Source organism: Petaurus breviceps, unplaced genomic scaffold (assembly GCF_028583685.1).
Source record: "Petaurus breviceps papuanus isolate PSGF00001 unplaced genomic scaffold, PetGlider_PUasm1.0 90723, whole genome shotgun sequence".
NCBI lineage: Eukaryota > Metazoa > Chordata > Mammalia > Diprotodontia > Petauridae > Petaurus > Petaurus breviceps.
The window spans coordinates 530,829-550,544 of NW_027187323.1; the positions used below are offsets into that span (position 1 = coordinate 530,829).

General features: G+C 41.6%; 1 long non-coding RNA gene across 1 annotated transcript in view; it reads left to right on the top strand.

The window, feature by feature from the left end:
- Positions 1-15,254: 15,254 nt before the first annotated feature.
- The window catches only part of LOC138144994 (uncharacterized), a 15,631-nt gene continuing 11,169 nt past the window's right edge, over positions 15,255-19,716 (top strand). The window contains exon 1 of the long non-coding RNA XR_011164068.1: positions 15,255-15,344. This is a non-coding gene — a long non-coding RNA (uncharacterized lncRNA). The remainder of the gene's footprint in view (positions 15,345-19,716) is intronic.

Here is a 19,716-nt window from a genome sequence, read left to right on the forward strand (position 1 = left end):
TGTTGGTCAAGTTGTATACACCACCAGGTTCACTTGCTATATTTGACTCTGGGTCCTTCTTGAGCTGAAAGGCACCAAAGAGAGGATGGGAAGTTAGTGATTAGAAAGTATATGAGTGACTGGGAAATTTCTTCTTCATGTTTTCTTCTGCTTCTTATTTCTTCTTCGGTTCATCAGTTAATTAGTGAATATTTGCCTTTAGTAACCATACTTCACATTTATATGGCACGATAAGGTTCAATTTAGTTCCATATATTGTGTTTACTATAGGCAAGGCAACATGCTTTACAAAGCACTTTCTTTATGCCAATTTTGCTTGAGAGGTAAGTAGTGAAATTACTATTATCCCCATTCTACAGATGTCAAAACTGGAACTCGAGCATAGCAAGTTTGAGTCAGAGCTGGATTCAAACCTTAGTCTCCTGGGTCAAAATTTAGCATTTTCCCCATTAGATGATGTTTCTCGACATTGCTCTGTGCCCTGTGTTGGGGAATTTTGGGTCCTGAGTTGGGATTTTGTCAGTACAGGGAGACACACTTTCTCAATTACTTATATTTTTGAGAATTGCCAGAGGTACTGAGAAATTAAGTGACTGACCCAAGGTCACTGAGTTAGTCTGGGTCAGAAGCAGAAATTTGAAGTAAGGTCTTCCTGATGCTGAGGTAGACCTCTCTCTACCAGATCACTCTGTTACACTGCTATGGGGGCCTTGGAAGCATAGATTAGAAATTAATTGGAAACTCAATAATCTAATCCTAGAGAATGAATGTTTCAAAAACTAATCTGATTGATATACAATCTCTGCTCTTTAGGGGAGACAAGATAACCTGGAACACTGGAGAAAAAGATAAGACTGTGTTTAAAACTAAATTATATGGCAAAAACTTTAAGTATGATTGGAGAGTTGAGGATTCAATGCATGTGTTTATTAAGTTCCTACGGTGGACAGAGCAGAAGAGCTATGATTTGCACAAGTGAAGGGAAGATTTATACTGGCAAGATCAATCAATCAAATCAACAAGCATTAAGTAATCGTTTTCTATGTGATAGGCACCCTTGTTCCAAGCCCTGGGGATACAAAGGAAAGCAAAAACCAGTCCCTACTCTCAAAGAGCTTACAATCTAATGGGAGAGACAACAACAAAGAAGATACATACAGGATAAGTTGGGGATAGTCAAGTAGGGAAGGCACCATTACATTAATGTACCAAAATTTGTTTAACTACCTTTTGATTGCTACATCCAGTGCCCTTCCCTCTATATCATTCTTTCATACCCACTGTTCACTCAATTTGAACTTATACTCAATTAAAATCCCCTTATCCTTCTCACTGTTGAATCCGGTCTTGCTAACCTTTACTTGTACAACTGATTTTTTGAACCTCAGTGTAAGACTTTACATTTTATCATATCACAGAAGATAATTCTCAGCCATGCAAAGATCCAGAATAATTCTGAAGGACCTATGATGAAAAATGCTATCCAACTCCATAGAAAGAACTGATGAAGTCTGAATGCAAAGTATGTTTTTTTCTTTTTCACTTTCTTTCTTTTCCTTTTTTTTGTCTGTGTTTTCTTTCACAACATGACTAATGTGGAAAAAATGTTTGTGGAATGAGTTAGAAAAATATTAGAAGCTAGAGTTAGGAGGGACTTTAGAGGTCATCTAGTCTAGGAATTTTAATGCAGATATAATAGGTAGATGTCTAACCTCTGCTTAAAACTTACTTTTATAGTTCATATTGTTGGTTTCAGCCTATAGAAATATTTTGGAATTCCCATTCTAATCTATCTTCCATGCATCTGTCAAAGTGGTTTTCCTAAAGTATAGATTTGACCATGTCATTCTCCTACTCTATAAATTCTAATGGTTCCCTATTACCTATAAGAGTAACACACATGCATACATACATATATGTGTATATATATGTATGTGTGTACACACACACACTCCCTGTTTGGCATTTAAAATCCTTTACATACTGTAAAGACAAACAGCTTTGAAAGACTTAGGAACTCTGAATATCATAATGACCAATCATTTCAGAGGACTCATGATGAATCATGCCACTCACCTCTTATAAAAAGGTAATGGACTCAAAGTTCAGATAGATAGACTGACAGACAGATAAACACATACATATATACAGGACATGCCAATACAGGGATTTGTTTTGCTTGACTGTATATCTTTGTAACATGTAGGGGCTAGATGGCACAGTAGATAGAATGCCAGACCTGGAATAAAGAAGACCCAAGTTCATAGCCCAAAGGGCAGCCAAACTGTGCATACTCATTGATCTAGCAATACCACTACTAGGCTGCATCTCAAAGAGATCATAGAAAAGGGAAAAGGACCTATATGTGCAAAAATATTTATAGCAGCCCTTTTTGGGGTGGCAAAATATTGGAAATTAAGGAGATGCCCATCAATGGGAATGACTGAACAAGCTGTGGTATATGAATATAATGGAATACCATTATGCAAGAAGAAATGATGAACGGGCAGATTTCAGAAAACCCTGGAAAGACTTGAACAAATAGATGCAAAGTGGAATGAACAGAACCAGGAAAATATTGTACATAGCATCAGCAACATTGTGTGATGATCTGCTATGAATAACTCAGTTCTTCTTAGCAACACAATGGTCCATGACAAATACAAAGGACTCAGGAAGGAAAATGCTATCCATATCCAGATAAAGAATTGAGGGACTCCGAATGCATGTTGAAGCATATTTTTTTTACTTACTTAATTCTTTCTCGTGGTTTTTTCCCCTTTTGATCTGTTTCTTCTTTCACAACTGTGACTAATACGGAAATATTTTTTACGTGATAGTACATGTATCAACTATATCAAACTGCCTATCATTTTCAGGAAAGGGGAGGGAGAGAGAGAAAAGTAGAACTCAAAATCTCGTAAAAATCAGTGCTAAAAATTTTGTTGACATGTAACTGGGGAAAAAAATACTATAAAAAAAAGACCTAAGTTCAAATGCAACCTCAGACACTTACTAGATGAATGACCCGGACACTTATTCTTGGTTTGCCTCAATTTCCTCAACATGGCTAGGTAATAATAATTCCTACTTCCCAGGGTTGTTGTGAGGATCAAATGAAATACACTGTAAAGTGCTTTGCATATGTAAAAGTAAAAATACTAGTATAGATAATATAGCATAAATAGTAACTATAATTGTTATAACAGGGGTTTTATATTTCCTTTTTTTTTTTTGCGCCTTTTTGGAGGGCATTTGGGGTTAAGTAACTTGCCCAAGGTTACACAGCTAGTTTGTGTGTATGTGTGTGTGTGTGTGTGTGTTAATTGTCTGAGGCCGGAACTGAACTCAGGTCCTCCCAAGTCCTGGGCCAGCACTTTACTCGCTGCACCACCTAGCCACCCCTATTTTTCCTTCTTAAAGAGGGGGAGAAGATAGATTTTCATTCAATGAAAAAAAATGAGTTAAAAAACCTATCTAACCTACCTCAGTCTACCTTTCTAGCTTTTTCTTTTTTTTTTTAAGCAATTGGGGTTAAGTAACTTGCTCAAGGTTACATGGCCAGGTGTTTCTGGGTGGGTGCTAAGTGTCTGAGCCCAGATTCGATTCCCAGGTCATCCCGACACTGGAGCCGGTGCTCTTACTCGCTGTGCTACCTGGCTGCCCCACCTTTCTAGCTTTTTCATACGTTACTCCCCTTCCCATAGCTACACTGTAGTCTAGCTAAATTAGTCTTTTTTCTGTGCTTCAAACTGATATTTCTGTTTGGTCTCCATATACCTTTGCTCTGCACACATATACCCTGGGACTCCTCTGTCCCACATTTTAGCCTTATTATATATTACTTCCCTTAAGTATGTTTAATATGATCATTCATGTATGGCCTATATCAGATTGCATGCCATCTTTGGGAGGGGGGAAGGAAGGAGGAAATTTAGAACTCAAAATCTTATAAAAGTGAGTGTTGAAAAATATTACTTCCCTTAATGTACTATGGGGGGTAGGGATGGATCAGACCTGTAAATTCACTGATATAAGGAACTTCCAGATGAGGAAAATCCCTCTACTAATGTAAGTCAGCACCTCCTCAACAACTTATAGTGTTAGTGAATTGTTTAGGGCACTGAGAAGTTAAATGACTCTCTGAGGATCACATAGGTGGGCCTTGACCCCTATCTTCCTGGCTCTGAGGCTAGCACTCCCATCTACTATGCCCTGTTCCCTCTATGTGTGCCTTAGCCCTCCAACTAAACTGGTCTTCTTGACTCACAATATCATTCCATCTCCCTTCCGTATCCTTTTGCATAGGGGATCCATGAAAGGCACTCCTTCCTTACCTCTCTCCTCACTTTTACCTCCTCTGTGCCCTCTGGAATGCTTTCTCTATAGTTAAGAAACTTGCTTTAATCTCAAACATTGGTCTTTTTCTTCCTCTATTCTCTCATACTCACTGAGATCCGGCTCCCTGGAAGACACTGCTTTCCTGCACTGGTTGCATGGTCACCCATACCCCCAGAATCAATGGTCATGGTGGGACTATCAGAACACTCATTCCTTTCAGACTCTCCCTTTATTACCATCATTCATCTCCTCTTTTAAAGTTCATTCAACCTTTACTCATCACCTAGTCAAGGTTACTACTGAAACCCAGGACAGAGGAAGGAACAACGTTCCTCATTGAGTTCAGTGCCTGGCTCACACCTTCACCTGTGAACTTCTGCCCTTATATGAGAAGATTTCAGCATACATATGGATATTCCCTCAAACTCTTAACTTCCCAATTTCTCAATTGACTGATTTCTTATGACCTAGTCCTCTACCCCACCTCAACTACAGTCAGAAATGGCCATATTCTTGGTCTTGTCATCATCTACAACATCCATGTTTGTGAACTCCAAAATTCCTGGAGCAGCAGACAGAGCACTAGATCTGGAGTCAAGAAAAGCTGAGTTCAAGTCCAGCCTCAGACACTATCTGTGTGACCCTGGGCAAGTCCTTTATTCTCTTTTTGCCTCAGCTTCCTCAACTGTAAAATGGGGATAATAAAAACTCTCATCTCTTAAGGTTATTGTGAGGATCAAATAAAATCCTGTACACTGTGTCTAGCCCATAACAGGTGCTTAATAAATGCTTGTTTCCTTCTTTCCTTGTTTTAACTGATAGCTTTTTTTAAACCATTCTCATCTTCCTTTCTGCTTTATGACCACTAACCCTGTTCTTTATCTTCACCGTGATCTCCAATCCCTCCACTCCTCAGGCTATCACTCCTGCACTGGCTATACTCTCCCTCCTTCTCCACTTTGACCCCTGTTGTGGGAATGGGAATCTGAAGATCTTCCCTGCCCATTGGCCCCTTGACAGGCTTAAGTGACTCTGAGAACCTTCCCAGATTTGAAAATATACTCTGCCCCCTAATAGGCTGTGGCGGGAGGCTTGTTTTTCAGGAATGCCCACACATTGGTGCTTTGTGATTGGGCAGTGGGTCAAGAGGGTTGTGACATTCTCTGACCCAGGAGAAGGCTATATATACCCTGATGTGAGGTTTTGTTTTGGGGCTTACTTTGGGAAGAGTTGTGTGATTTGACCAGATGAGACTCTGGGCAGCCATTGAGCCCCCTGGCTTTGAAAACCCAGATGTTGGTACTTCCCTCTCTGGTAACTGACTAGGTATGGATGTAATGATCAGACAGCTGGAAGCCTGTCTGCTGATCTGTTTCTCTGTCTGTATTTGTTGTCTGCTTGTAACCTCTGTTTGTATTCTCTGAAGTTCAGGGTGCTGACCTTTTTCCCCTGAACTAGGTAAATGACATATGTTTGATTAAAGCAAGATTGTTAACCCATTTTGAGTTGCTTTCCTTTAGAAAAGCAGATCTAGGAAACTGTGCTAACAACCATCCTGGGTATGTTAGGGTGCTTGCTGCTACAACCCCTTAGTGAACCAGTTCAGTTCTACACTATTCTCCACTCTCTAATCCCTTCTCCCCTTTTCCTATCACTGATCATGCCCTGCCAAGCACCAACCTTGAATTATTCTCATAAGCTGCTCACATGAAGCTGGAGAAAATCATGAACCTGTGCTGACCTGGCCCACTATAATTATATATTACATAATCTCAACTGGGCCCTTACTTGGCAAGACCATCCCATAATATACTCCCTAATCGATTCACTATCCCACGTACCACAGCAGCTTTTTAAAACCTTTCCATCCCTCCTCAAATCTGCCATAGCTCCCCTTCCCTGACCTTTTCACCTGAGAACATTGTCTCATATTTCACTGTCAAAACTGAAGTCATTCACCAGAGTTCTCTCTTCTCCCCTCCTATTTATCACACATCACTTTACTCCCATTTCCCATGATGAGATGGCCCTTCTCCTTGGCAAGGCAAACTCCTCTACATGCACAAATGATCCCATTCCATCCTGTCTTTCTCAGCATATTGCCCCCTCTATAATCACCACTCACTTATCTTTAATTACTCCCTCTCTACTGGATGCTTTTCAGTTGCCTAGAAACACACCCAAGTCTCTCCCATCCTTAAACAACCTGCACTTGTCCATATGTCTCAACTAGCTATAGTCTTATATCTCTCCTCTCTTTGGAGGCTAAATACCTTGAGAAAACTCTATATTCACTACCTTCACTTCTCTCTTTCTCCATTTGATTTCCAGTTTCATTATTCAACTGAAACTTCTCTTTCCAAAGTTAGCAGTGATCTCTTAATTACCAAATCAAATGGCTTTTTCTTAGTCCTCATCTTTCTTGACTTCTCTGCAGACTTTGACACTATTGATCACCCTCTTCTCTAGGTCTTCAACACTGCTGTCTCCTCGTTCTCCAACCTGTCTGACAGTTTCTTCTCAGTTCCCTTTGCTAGATCTTCATCTATCATTGATGTTACATCTGATAACCATGGGAGGCCCCTTTAGGCTCCTTGAGCTCTCTTGTATTTTCCCTCAATGCAACTTCCCTTGGTGATCTCATCAGTGCCTATGGATTCAACTATCTTCTCTATGCAGATGACTCTCACATCCATTCATCCAATATCTCCAATTTCCTATTGCACATCTCAAACCAGATTTTCCCAAAGGTATCTTAAACTCAGCACGTCCAAAACTGAATTCATTATCTTTCAGCCAAAATACTTCCTTCTTCCTAACTTCCCTGTTACAGCTGAGGGCGCTACCATCCTCAAAATCTATGTTTATGTCATCTTCAACTCTCCATTCTTTCTCACCCTTCATATCCAGTTGGTTACCAAGTCAATTTGATTTTACCTTCTTGATATCTCTTACATATGTCTCCTCTCATTTGATACTGCCACCACCCTGGCATAGGTATTTATCACCTGATGCCTGAACTATTGCAATAGCTCTGTGGGCCAGTCTCCCTGTTTCAAGTCTCTCCATACTCTAGTCCATCCTCCATTCACCTACCAAAGAGATCTTTCTAAAGCCCTACTCATTACTCTCCAATGGCCCCTGATTACCTCCAGGATCAAATATAAAATCCTCTGTTTGACTTCCTGTTGTCCTTCATAACCTAGCCCCTTCTTAATTTTCCAATCTTCTTACACTTTCTTCCCTTCTACATACTCTTGAGATCCATTGATAACTGTCCTCCTTGCCTTTCCTTGGACAAAATACTTCATCTCTTCCAGACTGCACTGATTTCTCACTGGCTGTCCTCCATGCCTGCAATATTCTTTCCACCTACTCATCTCCACCCCCTAACTTCCTGGCTTCCTTCAAGTCAGCCCAAATCCTACATTTTGCAAGCAGCGTTGTTCCTAGTCCTTCTTAATACTAGTGCCTTCCCTGCGGGCTAACCTCCAATTTATTCTGTATCTATCTTATATGTTCATAGTTATTTGCATTGTGTCATTCCCATTAGGGTTCGAGTCCCCTGAGTACAAGGACTGTTTTGATTTTTCTTTGTATCCTTGGCACTTAGCACAAATCCTGGCTTGTTGATTTGATGACTCTCTGAATCCCCAGCTTTTTTTTCCCCAAAGTTCAATCCAGGGCCACTTTCTACATGAAGCCTTTCCTGATTCTTCAAGCTAGTATGTTCCTTACCAAATTATCTATTTTGTATATACTTATGGATGTATGTGTTATCTTCTCCCCACCCCCAACCCCCTTAATTGTGAGTTCCTGATGGTAGGGAATGTTTTTCTTATTCTTAGGAATACTGGTACTAGTAGAGTGCCCGGCACAAGGTAGGTATTTTTAAAATGCTTGCTGATTGATTGATTAAATTCTTATCCTATCATTAAAAGTCCAAAATTTGAATTCTGTCATCCAGTGTCACTCTAATTTCACGTTATATGAAAATTTACAAAGTGTGCCTAAAAGCAATTTTTCTCAGGTCCCTAAGAACATCAAAGTGACTAGTATTCCCAGAAGGCAACAGGGCATTTGCCCAGAGGCCTGTAAGATAAGTTTCAATTTAACATTTATTAAATATCTATATTCTGAGAACTATTTTAGATACAGGATGAGATATAGTTTAGATAATACCTTGTACTTCCCCTTATGGAACTTAGGTATATTACATATACACAAATAGATATAATTAAATAATATGTAAGTTCATAAAGTCAATTTAAATCTTTATTGATATCTTTTGATTTTACATCACCTTCATCTCCCAATATATCATTCCCTCTACCCTCATCCAGAGAGCCATCCATTTTAATAAATAATTTTTTTAATCAATAATTTTTTTCAAATTCTATTTGCAACTCTCCATGTTTGGTGATGGGGATAAAGAGTAAATGATACAATGGTATCTACCCTCAAGGTGCTTTCCTTCTACAAAATCCAAAGAATATAAAAAGTTATTTCAAGGGGAGAGAATGCTACTAATGGGGAAATCAGGAAAGATATTAAGAGAAGACACCTGAACTTGACTTTGAAAGAAGGGAGAAAGGAGCGATTCTATAGTCTGAAGATGAATATCAAATAGAAGGGACCAACTATGTTTTCAAAAAAGGTAGAGGCAGGCAGGGGTAGTTAGGTGATGCTGGGCCTGGGTTCAAATTTGACCTCAGACACTAGCTGTGTGACCTTGGGCAAGTCACTTAACCCCAATTGCCTAAAAAAAAAAAAAGGTAGAGGTAGGAGATGGAAAGTCAAGTCCAAGGAATGACTCTAGGTCTGTTTGACTGGAACTGAAAGGTCAGGAAGGTGAATAATGTGAAATAATACTGGTAAGCTAGATGTGATCCAAATTGTGGAGAGATTTAAGTGCTGGACTGGAGAATCTTTATTTTGTCCTGGGGGAAATAGGGAGTATTTAAAGACTAAAGATTCTTGGAGTAGTGGGGTGACTAGTTGGATTTGTATAGAGTATGGATCAGAGAGGACAGAGATGGAGGCAGGGAGATCAAGAAGCTGGGACAGTGCAATAGCTCAGAGAGGTATGCTGGGGTATGCTGGTAATTATTTAACAACTGGCTCTCCAAAAAATGAATAACACACTTTTAAATTTAATCAGTACTATTAATATTTTCTCCATCATATTCTTGAGTCTAGACAATCAACAAAATAAGAAATAAGCCCTGATTTGTAGTTTTTGCTGACTTCTGAGGTGTAATTTAATAATCACTGAAAATTTAATAATCAACTCTCTTGAATCAGTAAGGTGTAATTCTAGCATGCTCTTGGATATGTAGTATGTGAGGTCTAAGGAGAAAAGTTCATTACCGACTGGGAGGAACAGTGAAGGCTTTATGGGGAAGACATGATTTGAGTTGGAATTCATAAGTTATACAGCAATTCAACGATCAAGAGGAGGCAAAGAGAGAGTACACCAAGGTATTTTGTTCAGTTTTTTCAGTTGTGTCTGACCCCATTTGGGGTTTGCTTGGCAAAGATACTGGACTGATTTATCATTTTCTTCTGCAGCTCATTTTACAGATAAGGAAACTGAGGCAAAGACAGTTAAATGACTTGCCCACAGTCACCCAGCTAATAAGTATCTGAGACCAGATTTGAACTCAGATCTTTGGGTAAACAGGGTTAAGTGACTTGCCATGGGTCATATAACTAGTAACACATGAGGCCATATTTGAATTCTGGTCTTCCTGATTCCAGGGCTAGCACTCTATCCACTATACCACCTGGCTGCCCTTTCTAGGCCTAGAGAATGGCATTATGAAAGGGCTAGAGGAAGGAGAATATGGAGTGTACGTGGCAGCCAGTTTGACTGGAGTATAAGAGCATGTGAAGGGAGAGTAGCATAAGTTAAGGCTGGAAAGGTAGGGCGGCATTAGATTACAGAGAGCTTTACATGCTGGACAAAGGAGTAGGAACTGTACTCAGCTTGGTGCCTCCTTCTTAACTTATTTTGCAACCATGGGTAAGTGACTTAGACCTCACTGGATCTCAGTTTTCTGAACTGTAAAATGAGGGGTTTAGATTAGATTCGAAGGTCTCTTTCAGTTCTACATCTAAGATTCCCATCATCTTAAGCAGAAGCCTCCTAGCACACTGTCCTGTCTTCGAGCAGAAGAGTGACCAGATCCCCAAAATGCATAAACAGAGGTATAACTAGCAATTCTAGTTGGGGAGGGTGAGGAAGGAGGACCCAGGAAGGTCACTGGGAGAGAGATTGGGACTTCATCATTGTGATCAGGGTATAGAGTTCATTTCTCCCTTGTAAAGTACAGTTATCCAGGGGAGTAGGGGATAAGCAGCTTGTCAGTACGACTGGTGACAACTGATGCCACCCCATCTCAACCTCTTGAGTAGAGGTGGAGTGGAAGGGGGGGCAGGTGAAGGAGTGTGGTGGATGGGGGGGCAAGGTATGCAGCAGAAATTGTTTTTCTCAATCCTGGGATGAGATTTATGCAGTCCAAAAAGGTGGTCAAGACCTGGGAGAGGGGGGAAACAGTGACCAAACCTTTAGAGGGTGATGGCCTGGGACCAAGCAAGGGAACAAAATGGGTTGAGATAGGCATAGGGAAAGCTGTGGGCATGAGGGCAGCAGAGGTCTGTGAGATATAGGAGGGAGCATGTCCCCCAATAATCAGGTTCCCTCAATACCAGAGTGTGCTGGACAGAGTTCCAATTGCCCTGTCCTAGTTACACTTCTGAGTGTAAGGAAGATGTCTGTTGGCTGTGTGAAGGATGGAATGAAGAGGGATGGCAGGGAAAGCAGGACAGTGTGCTAGGAGGCTACCATAATTGTCTACTGTGTTGGTGATGAGGGCCTTTATTAGGGAGGTGGTAGTAACTATAGAGAGGAGAAGACAGACTGGAGAGATGTGGGGATGGAGTAAACAGGAACTGTTAATTAACTAGTGTAAGAGGGTGTGGTGCATGCTCAGATGCCATTAACTCGAATGGAGGATGCAAGGGAGATTACTTTGGGGAAATGGCAATGACATTCAGGGAAGTACATTGGAGAGATTGTGTAGCATGCATGGGAATTCTGTAGCTAGTTCCAGTTTGTAAACCAACTAACCAATCAATCAATAAACATTTATTATGAACCTACTATGTATCAGGAGTTGTGCTAAATGGTGAGGATACAAAAAGAAACAAAAGACAGTCCCTGCCCTCAAGAAGCTTACAATTTAATGGGGGAGGGGCGGCCAGGTGGCTCAGCGAGTAAGAGCACTGGCCCCAGTGTCGGGATGACCTGGGGATCGAATCCGGGCTCAGATACTTAGCACCACACCCAGAAATAACTGGCCGTGTAACCTTGAGCAAGTTACTTAACCCCAATTGTGTTAAAAATAAATAAACAAAAATTAAAAAACAATTTAACAGGGGAGACAAAATGCAAACAAATAAATACAAAGCAAACTATTTACAGCATCAATAGGAAATAATTAAAAGAGGAAAGGCACCAGAATTAAGAGGTATTGGGTAGATTTCCTATAAAAGGTAGAATTTTAATTGGGACCTAAAGGAAACCAGAGAGGTCGGTAGTTGGAATGGAAGAAGGGAGAGCATACCAGACATGGGGGATAGACAGAGAGAATTCCTGGAGATGAGAAATGGAGTGTCTCATTCATGAAGCAGTCGGGAGGCCAGTGCCATTGTATTGAAGAGTACATGATGGGGAGGGAGGTATAAGAAGACTGGAAAAAGAGGAGAGGACTAGGTTATGAATGAATGCCAAATGGGATGTTTTGTGTTTGCTCCTAGAGGCAAGAGGTAGCCAATGGTGTCTATTGAGAATGTGGTGGGGTGTAACATGATTTGTTTTAGGAAAATCACTTTGGTGTATGAATGGAGACTTGGGGTAGGGAGAGACTTGAAGTAGGCTATTGTAATGGTCTAGGTATGAGGTAGTCTGCACCAGGGTAGTGACAATGTCAGAGGACATAGGAAGGGATATTGGAAAGATGTTGCAAAGGTAAGACCAACAGACAACAGAATGGATATGGGGGAGTGTAGCAGAAAGCACACCAAGCGTCCTCAGGGTTTGCTGCCACCACAGGTTCTCGGATCTGCTTTGATAAAGGAAAGCAACTCAAGGGTTAACAAGCTTACTTTAATCAGTCAGACATATATCGTTTACCTTGTTCAGGGGAAAAGGTCAGCACCCCGAACTTCAAAGTATACAGGCAGAATTATCAAGACAGAAACAGATCAAGTAGACAGCTTTCCAAACTGTCCAGCCATTATATCCATACCCAGTCAACATCTGGGTTTCAACATCTGGGTTTTTTCAAAGCCGGGGGGCTCAGGACAACGGCTTCCCATAATCCATATCAAATCACAGAACACTTCTCAAAGTGAGCACCAAAACAAAGCTACAGGGCTTATATAGCCTTCTCCTGGCTCAGAGAATGTAACAACCTTATTGACCCACTGGCCAATCAAGAAGTATCTACTGAAAAACCAGCCTCCCACCCCAGGCTCCAGGTGCACTTTAGCCTAGGGGCAGGGAAGATCTTTAAAATTTACATTTCCATTACAGGGAGGAGGGATAGTGAGGAATCCAGGGTGATTCCTGGGTTGAGTCTGAGGGACTGGGAGGATGATATTGCCTTCTACAGTAATAGGAGGAGTTTAAAGAAAAGGTAATGAGTAAAGGTGCATAACTGATTTTGGTGAAATTTTTTCTTTTGCTTTTGTTTTTGGAAGGGCAGGGCAATTGGGGTTAAGTGACTTGCCCAAGGTCACACAGATAGTGTGTCAAGTGTCTGAGGCGGAATTTGAATTCAGGTCCTCCTGACTCCAGGGCCGGTGCTCTATTCACTGTGCCACCTAGCCACCCCTGGTGAAATTTTTAAAAAGCCTGGAAGCTACTCCCTTTTTTCCCCCTTTCTTCACTTCAATTGATGACTCCTTTGCTAATGGCATCCAGTAATAAAGCAAGTTATAAAGGATCTTATAAGTTATAAAGACTTAGGATCTTCTCCCCCTTCCCTGAGGAAGTGGGTCTTATCCTTAGCCTTTTCCATCTTTTCTCTTTTAGGTGAAGGGTGTGGAGACTCATGACCTGGTAACTTTGCAAGGTCGTCAGGATGGTGTGTTCCAGCATCCCCAGAATTCCCGAATCTGTATTCCAGAGCTAGTACAGCATTGATGCCCTAAGGAACACAGAGGGATTTTCCAGAATGACCATCAGGAGCCCAGAGACGGATTTGTCCACCAGTGATGTTAACTTTGGATGTGAAACTTGGTGGGACCAATGCTAGGTAAGAAATGAGATAAATTTTGAGTCTTCTCCCCCAGAAACTAATGTAGTATATGGGGGAGTAGTCAGTCAATAAGCATTTATTAAACATTTACTATGCTGGTACTGTGCTAAGTGCTGGAGATGCAAAGAAAGACAAGAGATGGTTCCTGCCTTCAGGGAGCTCATCATCTAATGGGAGAGACAAGAAGTAAACAAATATGTGCAAATAAGCTACATACAAGATAAAGAGGAAATAATTAACAGAGGGAAAGTGCCAAGCTGTAGAAGGTAGGATTTTAGTTGAGATTTTAAGGAAGTCAGGGAGCCCAGGAGGAGATGAGAAAGGCATGGGGGACAGTCAGAGAAAATGCCACGAAGAGAGATGGAGTGTCTTGTTCATGGGAGGGCAAAGAGGTTCATTGGAGAGTAAAGTGTAAGAAGACTGGACAGGGGGAGGGATGGCTAGATTAGGAAGGGCTTTGAATGCCAAGTGGAGGATTTTATATTTGATTCTGGAGGTGATAAGAAGCCACTGGCGTTTAGTGGTTATGGAGATAACATCATCAGATTGGTCATTTAAGAAAATTATTTTGGTGGCTGAGTGAAAGATGAATTGGAGTGGTGGTGAGAGACTTGTGGCAGGCAGACCCACCAGCAGGCTGTTGCACTGGTCCAGCCAAGTCGAAGAGGGCTTGCACCAGATTAGTGTTAGTATCAGAGGAGAAAAAGGGGAATAATCACAAGATGTTGGAAAGGTAAAATGGCCAGTAATAGGCAACAGATTGGATCTGAAAGGTGAGAGATAGTGAGGAATCAAGGATGAACCTATAGGACTGGAGTCAGGGAGGTGACCTTAAACAATGAAAGGGAAGTCTGAAATCGAGGAAGGTCGAGAGAGAAAAATAATGAGCTCAATTGTGAACATATTGGGTTTAAGAGGTCTACTGGACATCCAGTTTGAGACGTTTGAAAATCAATTGAGTTTGGTGGAGATGTTTGTACATTTGTTCTTGCTATATCTTAGAAGTAAATATCCCTTTGTTGAATCCTCCTAATGTTAAATGGTTAAATGGAACTAGGAATACTAGTCATCAGTCCCCCTGACAATGAAGGGGAATGAACCTAATGGGGGATTGAACTGATGGTGTTCTGGAAAGACACCCCAACTCTGAAGGGAAAAAGTCACAGGTCTGGCTCTGGGCAGAGGTGGTCAGGGCACAGTCATTTTGCTTGATGTAATAATTAAAGGAGAGGGAAGAGTCTAAGCTGATACCAAGATCCCTGTCATAGGAAAGAAGATGAATGGTGGTACTGCAGAAATAGTAAAGTTAGGAGCTCATTTAGGGGGAAAGATAATAAATTCACATTGAGTTTGAGGTGCCTCCTAGATAGACTTGGAGTATGTTTTGTACTTTGGGGAGATTGCAAAGGAAACATTAGTGGGTCTCATCTTAACATTATGGAGGAAACATTAGTGACCTGAACCCCTGGTACCCCTCCTCATTACTCCAGCCCCCTGGGGTTCTGGCTGGTTGGAGGAAGTGTCCAGATTGTTGCTGACTCACCCAAACTACCAAAGGCACAAGAAGAACCAAGACTTGTACAATACATATCAACACAGGAAGTGGGTTGGTGAAGGCTGTCACTGTCAGGAGGCATCCGTCGCCCACACACAGATTCTGGTCTTGCCAGGTTGCAGGTAAGAGAGTCCTGGGGTTGGAAAATGTGCTGCACAGGCCGCCTAGGCAAGATCAAGGTTACCACAAGGTTATTAGGGCAGAAGGTATTTTTGAGAACAAAAGATCTGAAGGGGCCCTGGGAGTGATTAAGTGAGTGCCTACCAAAAGACAGTAACCCCCTAAAATAAATAAAGACCCTAGGAGGCGAACCCTAACCCTGAAATTCAATGTGACAAGAAACAAGGGTTTCTTGCCTGGATTATCCTCCTTTTCCTATTTTCCTGATAAGTCCATTCCTGTTTATCTTTATTTTCTTTTTATAATTTATTTATTTTTAGTTTTCAACATTCATTTTCACAGGATTTTGAGTTTAAAATTTTCTCACCATCTCTCCCCTACCCCCACCCCAAGATGGCAAGATGGAAGGGTATACCCCTTCCCCCAGTCTGCCCTCTCTTATATCCCCTCCTTATTCCCCCCTAACTTTCTTGTAGGGCAAGATGGATTTCTATACCCCAGTGCCTGTATATCTTATTTCCCAGTTGCATGTAAAAAACAATTCCTGTTTAATCTTTTAAGCCCAGCTCAAACCAGCTGCCCCAAAGAGACTTCTTTGATGCCCTGGGCTGGTACCAATATTACTCCTAGGATTTCCCCTCATACTTTGTTTCATGTCTCTCTAATGAATTCATCACATATTATGTGTGACAGTTACCTGTGTTTGGTTTCCTATCCCCCCATCAGTCAATCAGCAAGCATTTCTTAAATGCTTTCTACATGCCAGGCATTGTGCTATAGGATTGTAAGCTCTTTGTAGGCAAAAGCAGGGTATGAACAATTTATTTAATATTTAGGAAGCAGCTGCTCTGAGAACTTGATAAGTGTTTGTTGAAATTAAGTAAAATGAAAGAAACACAGATGTAAGGGGTTATAATAATAAAATGGGGTTCATATGAGAAGGCTTCTTGGAGAAAGGGAAAATTCACACATGGTTTTGACAGAGGAAATTGCTTCCTTTTGGAGCAGGAGGGAGAATGATCCTTGCAAAGAAAGGCCTGAAGGTAGATACAAACAAATCTCAGAAAGGGGACATAAGGCCATATGTAGGAATCCTTTTTATTAACAGGGCAACTGGAACAGAAATGGGGCACATACACATGGAAATAATGAGAGGAAGCTTCCAGTCAGATCCCTGAACATTTCCAAGTGAGATGTAACCTTTGTGTTGGGGTCTTAGAATGGTACTAATGGCCTTGGTTCTCTTTGAGATATTTTTCTTGATTATTAATTATGTGGTTCCCCAAATACTGGGAAATTCTCTATGCTGGATGGCCCACCTCTGATCTGGGGATCACTCTGGCCACAGCCTCTCAGCAGTAGCTTTATTACAACCAATAACATGGAAAGGAGACCAAAAAAAAAGAAAAGCCATGTGTTCTGCTGTGAAATATAAGTTCAAAGAAGAGTATCTCTGGAGGGGACTAAATTATCATGATAGATTGGATAGACTGCTGGACAACTTGGATCCAATTCCACCTCTGACACTGTGTGACCATGGATAGGTCACCTTTGCTCTCTAAGCCTCAGTTTCTCCATCTGTAAAATGTAGATGATAGTACCTGTAGTATTTAGTCACCTTATAGGGTTATGAGACTCAAATTGGATAATGTCTATAAAGTAAGCCGTTGTTATTGTCATGATCTTAATGCAGACAAATTAGTTCCAGCTGAGAACCTTTCTCAAGTTGCAGTTTCTTGAGGGTTTGGTAAATTCGTTTGGGGTATTTGCTGTTAGCAGGCCAGGCCTCTGTTCCCAGCTGTTCTTTTGAGATGCTAAGGCCTAGGTTACTCTTCATCTCCTCTGAGACTGGAGAAGCTCTCCTCTCTGGCTTCTCTTTGTGCCTGGCTCCTCGTGAACCCCTTTGATGTCCAGATTCCCTTCTCCCTCCCCATCTTGTGGCCTGGGCTCACTTCTGATTGTGACAGTGAATTACTGGGACACTTTTTGAAGACTGAAGGCAGGAAGCATAGAAGGCCCTCAACAGATTGTAGGGATCATAGCAGCAATGCTGCCAAGTGCTCAAGGAGTTACAACAGAATACAAGAGCTTTGCGAGGATGGAGCAGAAGGTCTACACAGGGAAGTCAGGAGAAATGAGGCTGCTCTCACCACACCTCAGTGTCTTCATTTGTGAAACCTCTAGAACCCCTCATGTCCTAGAGTTTGGCATAAGATACTTTAGGTCATTGTAATTATGATAACAGGCCCCCACTCTAGTCTCTATTTGTAGACTGGGCAGGAGCCACAAATAAAAATAAGATGCAATAGTAAAGTATTTCCATCAAGACAAAATAGCAAGGTAACACACAGAAAGACAAATGGGCAACAGATTCATTTTCAGCTCCCCATCCCATACACAAAATCAGTGCAACCTCTTAGAGATGCCTATGGAGAATTCTGTAAGTGATTTCTCAGGGGAACACACACAGCTGGCTGTACAGATTGGGTTTCCAGCACCAGCATTAAGACCTACAGTAGTTTCTTGGGTGGAGAGATTGGTCTCAGTTTGGGGACCTGGCTCTCCATTGCTTCTCTTTGGATTTGCTCTGGGTTTACCTCCTTCGTGGTCTGAACCCTTAACCTGGTGACTGTCAGAAGCAATGCCAGCCTCCTCGGCTCAAAAAGACTTGACCTGAGAGCACTGGAAACACTCTGCTGTCTTCAGCATACTCTCTGCAGCCCTCTTTTTCAACTAGTTTATGCCTCTTGACGTAGTTCCTTAGTATAGACATAATGGTTCATGATTCTGCTTATCTCAGCCATTGTGACTGAGTTAGACTGAAATCAGGACTTGCAGGTAATGGAGTTGGGCAAAATGTGATTGGAAATGATTAGGCACCTAGGTGGTGCAGTGGATAGAGCGGAGAAAGACCTGAGTTCAAATCCAGCCTCAGACACTTACTAGCTTTGTGACCCCGGGCAAGTCAGTTAACCTTTGTTTGCCTCAGTTTCCTCAATTGTAGGGGAAAAAAGGAATAAATAAAAATAAAGCATTCACTTTCAGAGTTGTTGTGAGATCAAATGAGATGATATTTGTAAAATGCTTAGCAGAGTGGCTGACACACAAGAAACACTATATAAATAATGATGACTCTATCACGTCTGTAAAAGGCAATAATACTTGCTTTACCTACCTCATGTGAAAATACTTATCAAGTGCTTGCCAGAATGCCTGGCACAGAGTAGGCACTGTATAAATGCTAGACATGATGATGATGGCCCTCTTATATCTGTAAAATGGGAGTAACACTTATTCTACCCACCTCACTCAGTTGTTCTAAGGAGAAGTGATTTGTGACCCTTATAGAACTACTGAATACAAATATAAGTTATTATGAGGTTGTTGATGTGGTGATGGAATGGATCCCTTGAAGCATTAAAATCTAGGCTGGGGAGTTTGGATGTAATAACACAGGGAGATTTGAGTTCAAATCCCAATTCAGACACGTAGTAGCTATGTGACCACAGGTAAGTTGCTTAAACTCTCTGATGCGTAGCTTCCTTATCTATGTAGGTGACTGGACTAGGATGCCTCAGGGATTTTCTCCATCTCTAATTCCATGCTCCTATGAAGTTGGGAACTATTACAGGTTACTGAGTCACAAAAGGATGTAAATGCTTGAGATATCAGATCAGCTTCTTAGGTATGTTCAGGTTGGCAAGCCCGCCATTACATAAAAAACAAGAATGACAAGGAAGTATTGAGAACAAGTATTAAAGTTTGCTTGGCCCCAGTAATGCTGCCTCATGCAGGGGTAGGGTCCAATGTGAATAAAATCAATTAAATATACATTTCCCCCATCCACTTCTACTCACTGTCCATGCAGCCTGCTGGGCAGGGCCTGAGATGGGGAACTTTGGATCAGTCCTTCGGTGAGTTTTGAGCCCTTGACTTGAGACTCTGTGTGGCCAGGACTCAGTGCTTTTCGGAGACGAGAAAGACCGAATGGGAAAGTGAAATGGCATTTTCAAAGCCACAAGCTCTGAGTGTTCCCTTCCCCAGTGAAAGTGAGCCAGCCTCAGATAAGAAGGTCATGCGGCTTATGAAACTCCTTACAATTCAACTCAGAGATTTGGGAGATGGCACACACAGTCCAGGCCAGGCTTATCAGCCCTTCCATCGCTTAGCTCATCTGAGAGAGGTTTCCAAATGACTAGGCCAGTGCTGCCTCAGGAAGGAAACTCTTTGGGCAGCAATGTAGCAGTCTATAGGCAAGTGATGGATACCTGAAAAATAGTTTCAGATGACACAGCATCATGAACAGGAGGGCTTGGTTCGGGGTTGGCCCTCCCCCCACCTCCAAGATGTGGGCAGATTCACTCATAGGAGGAA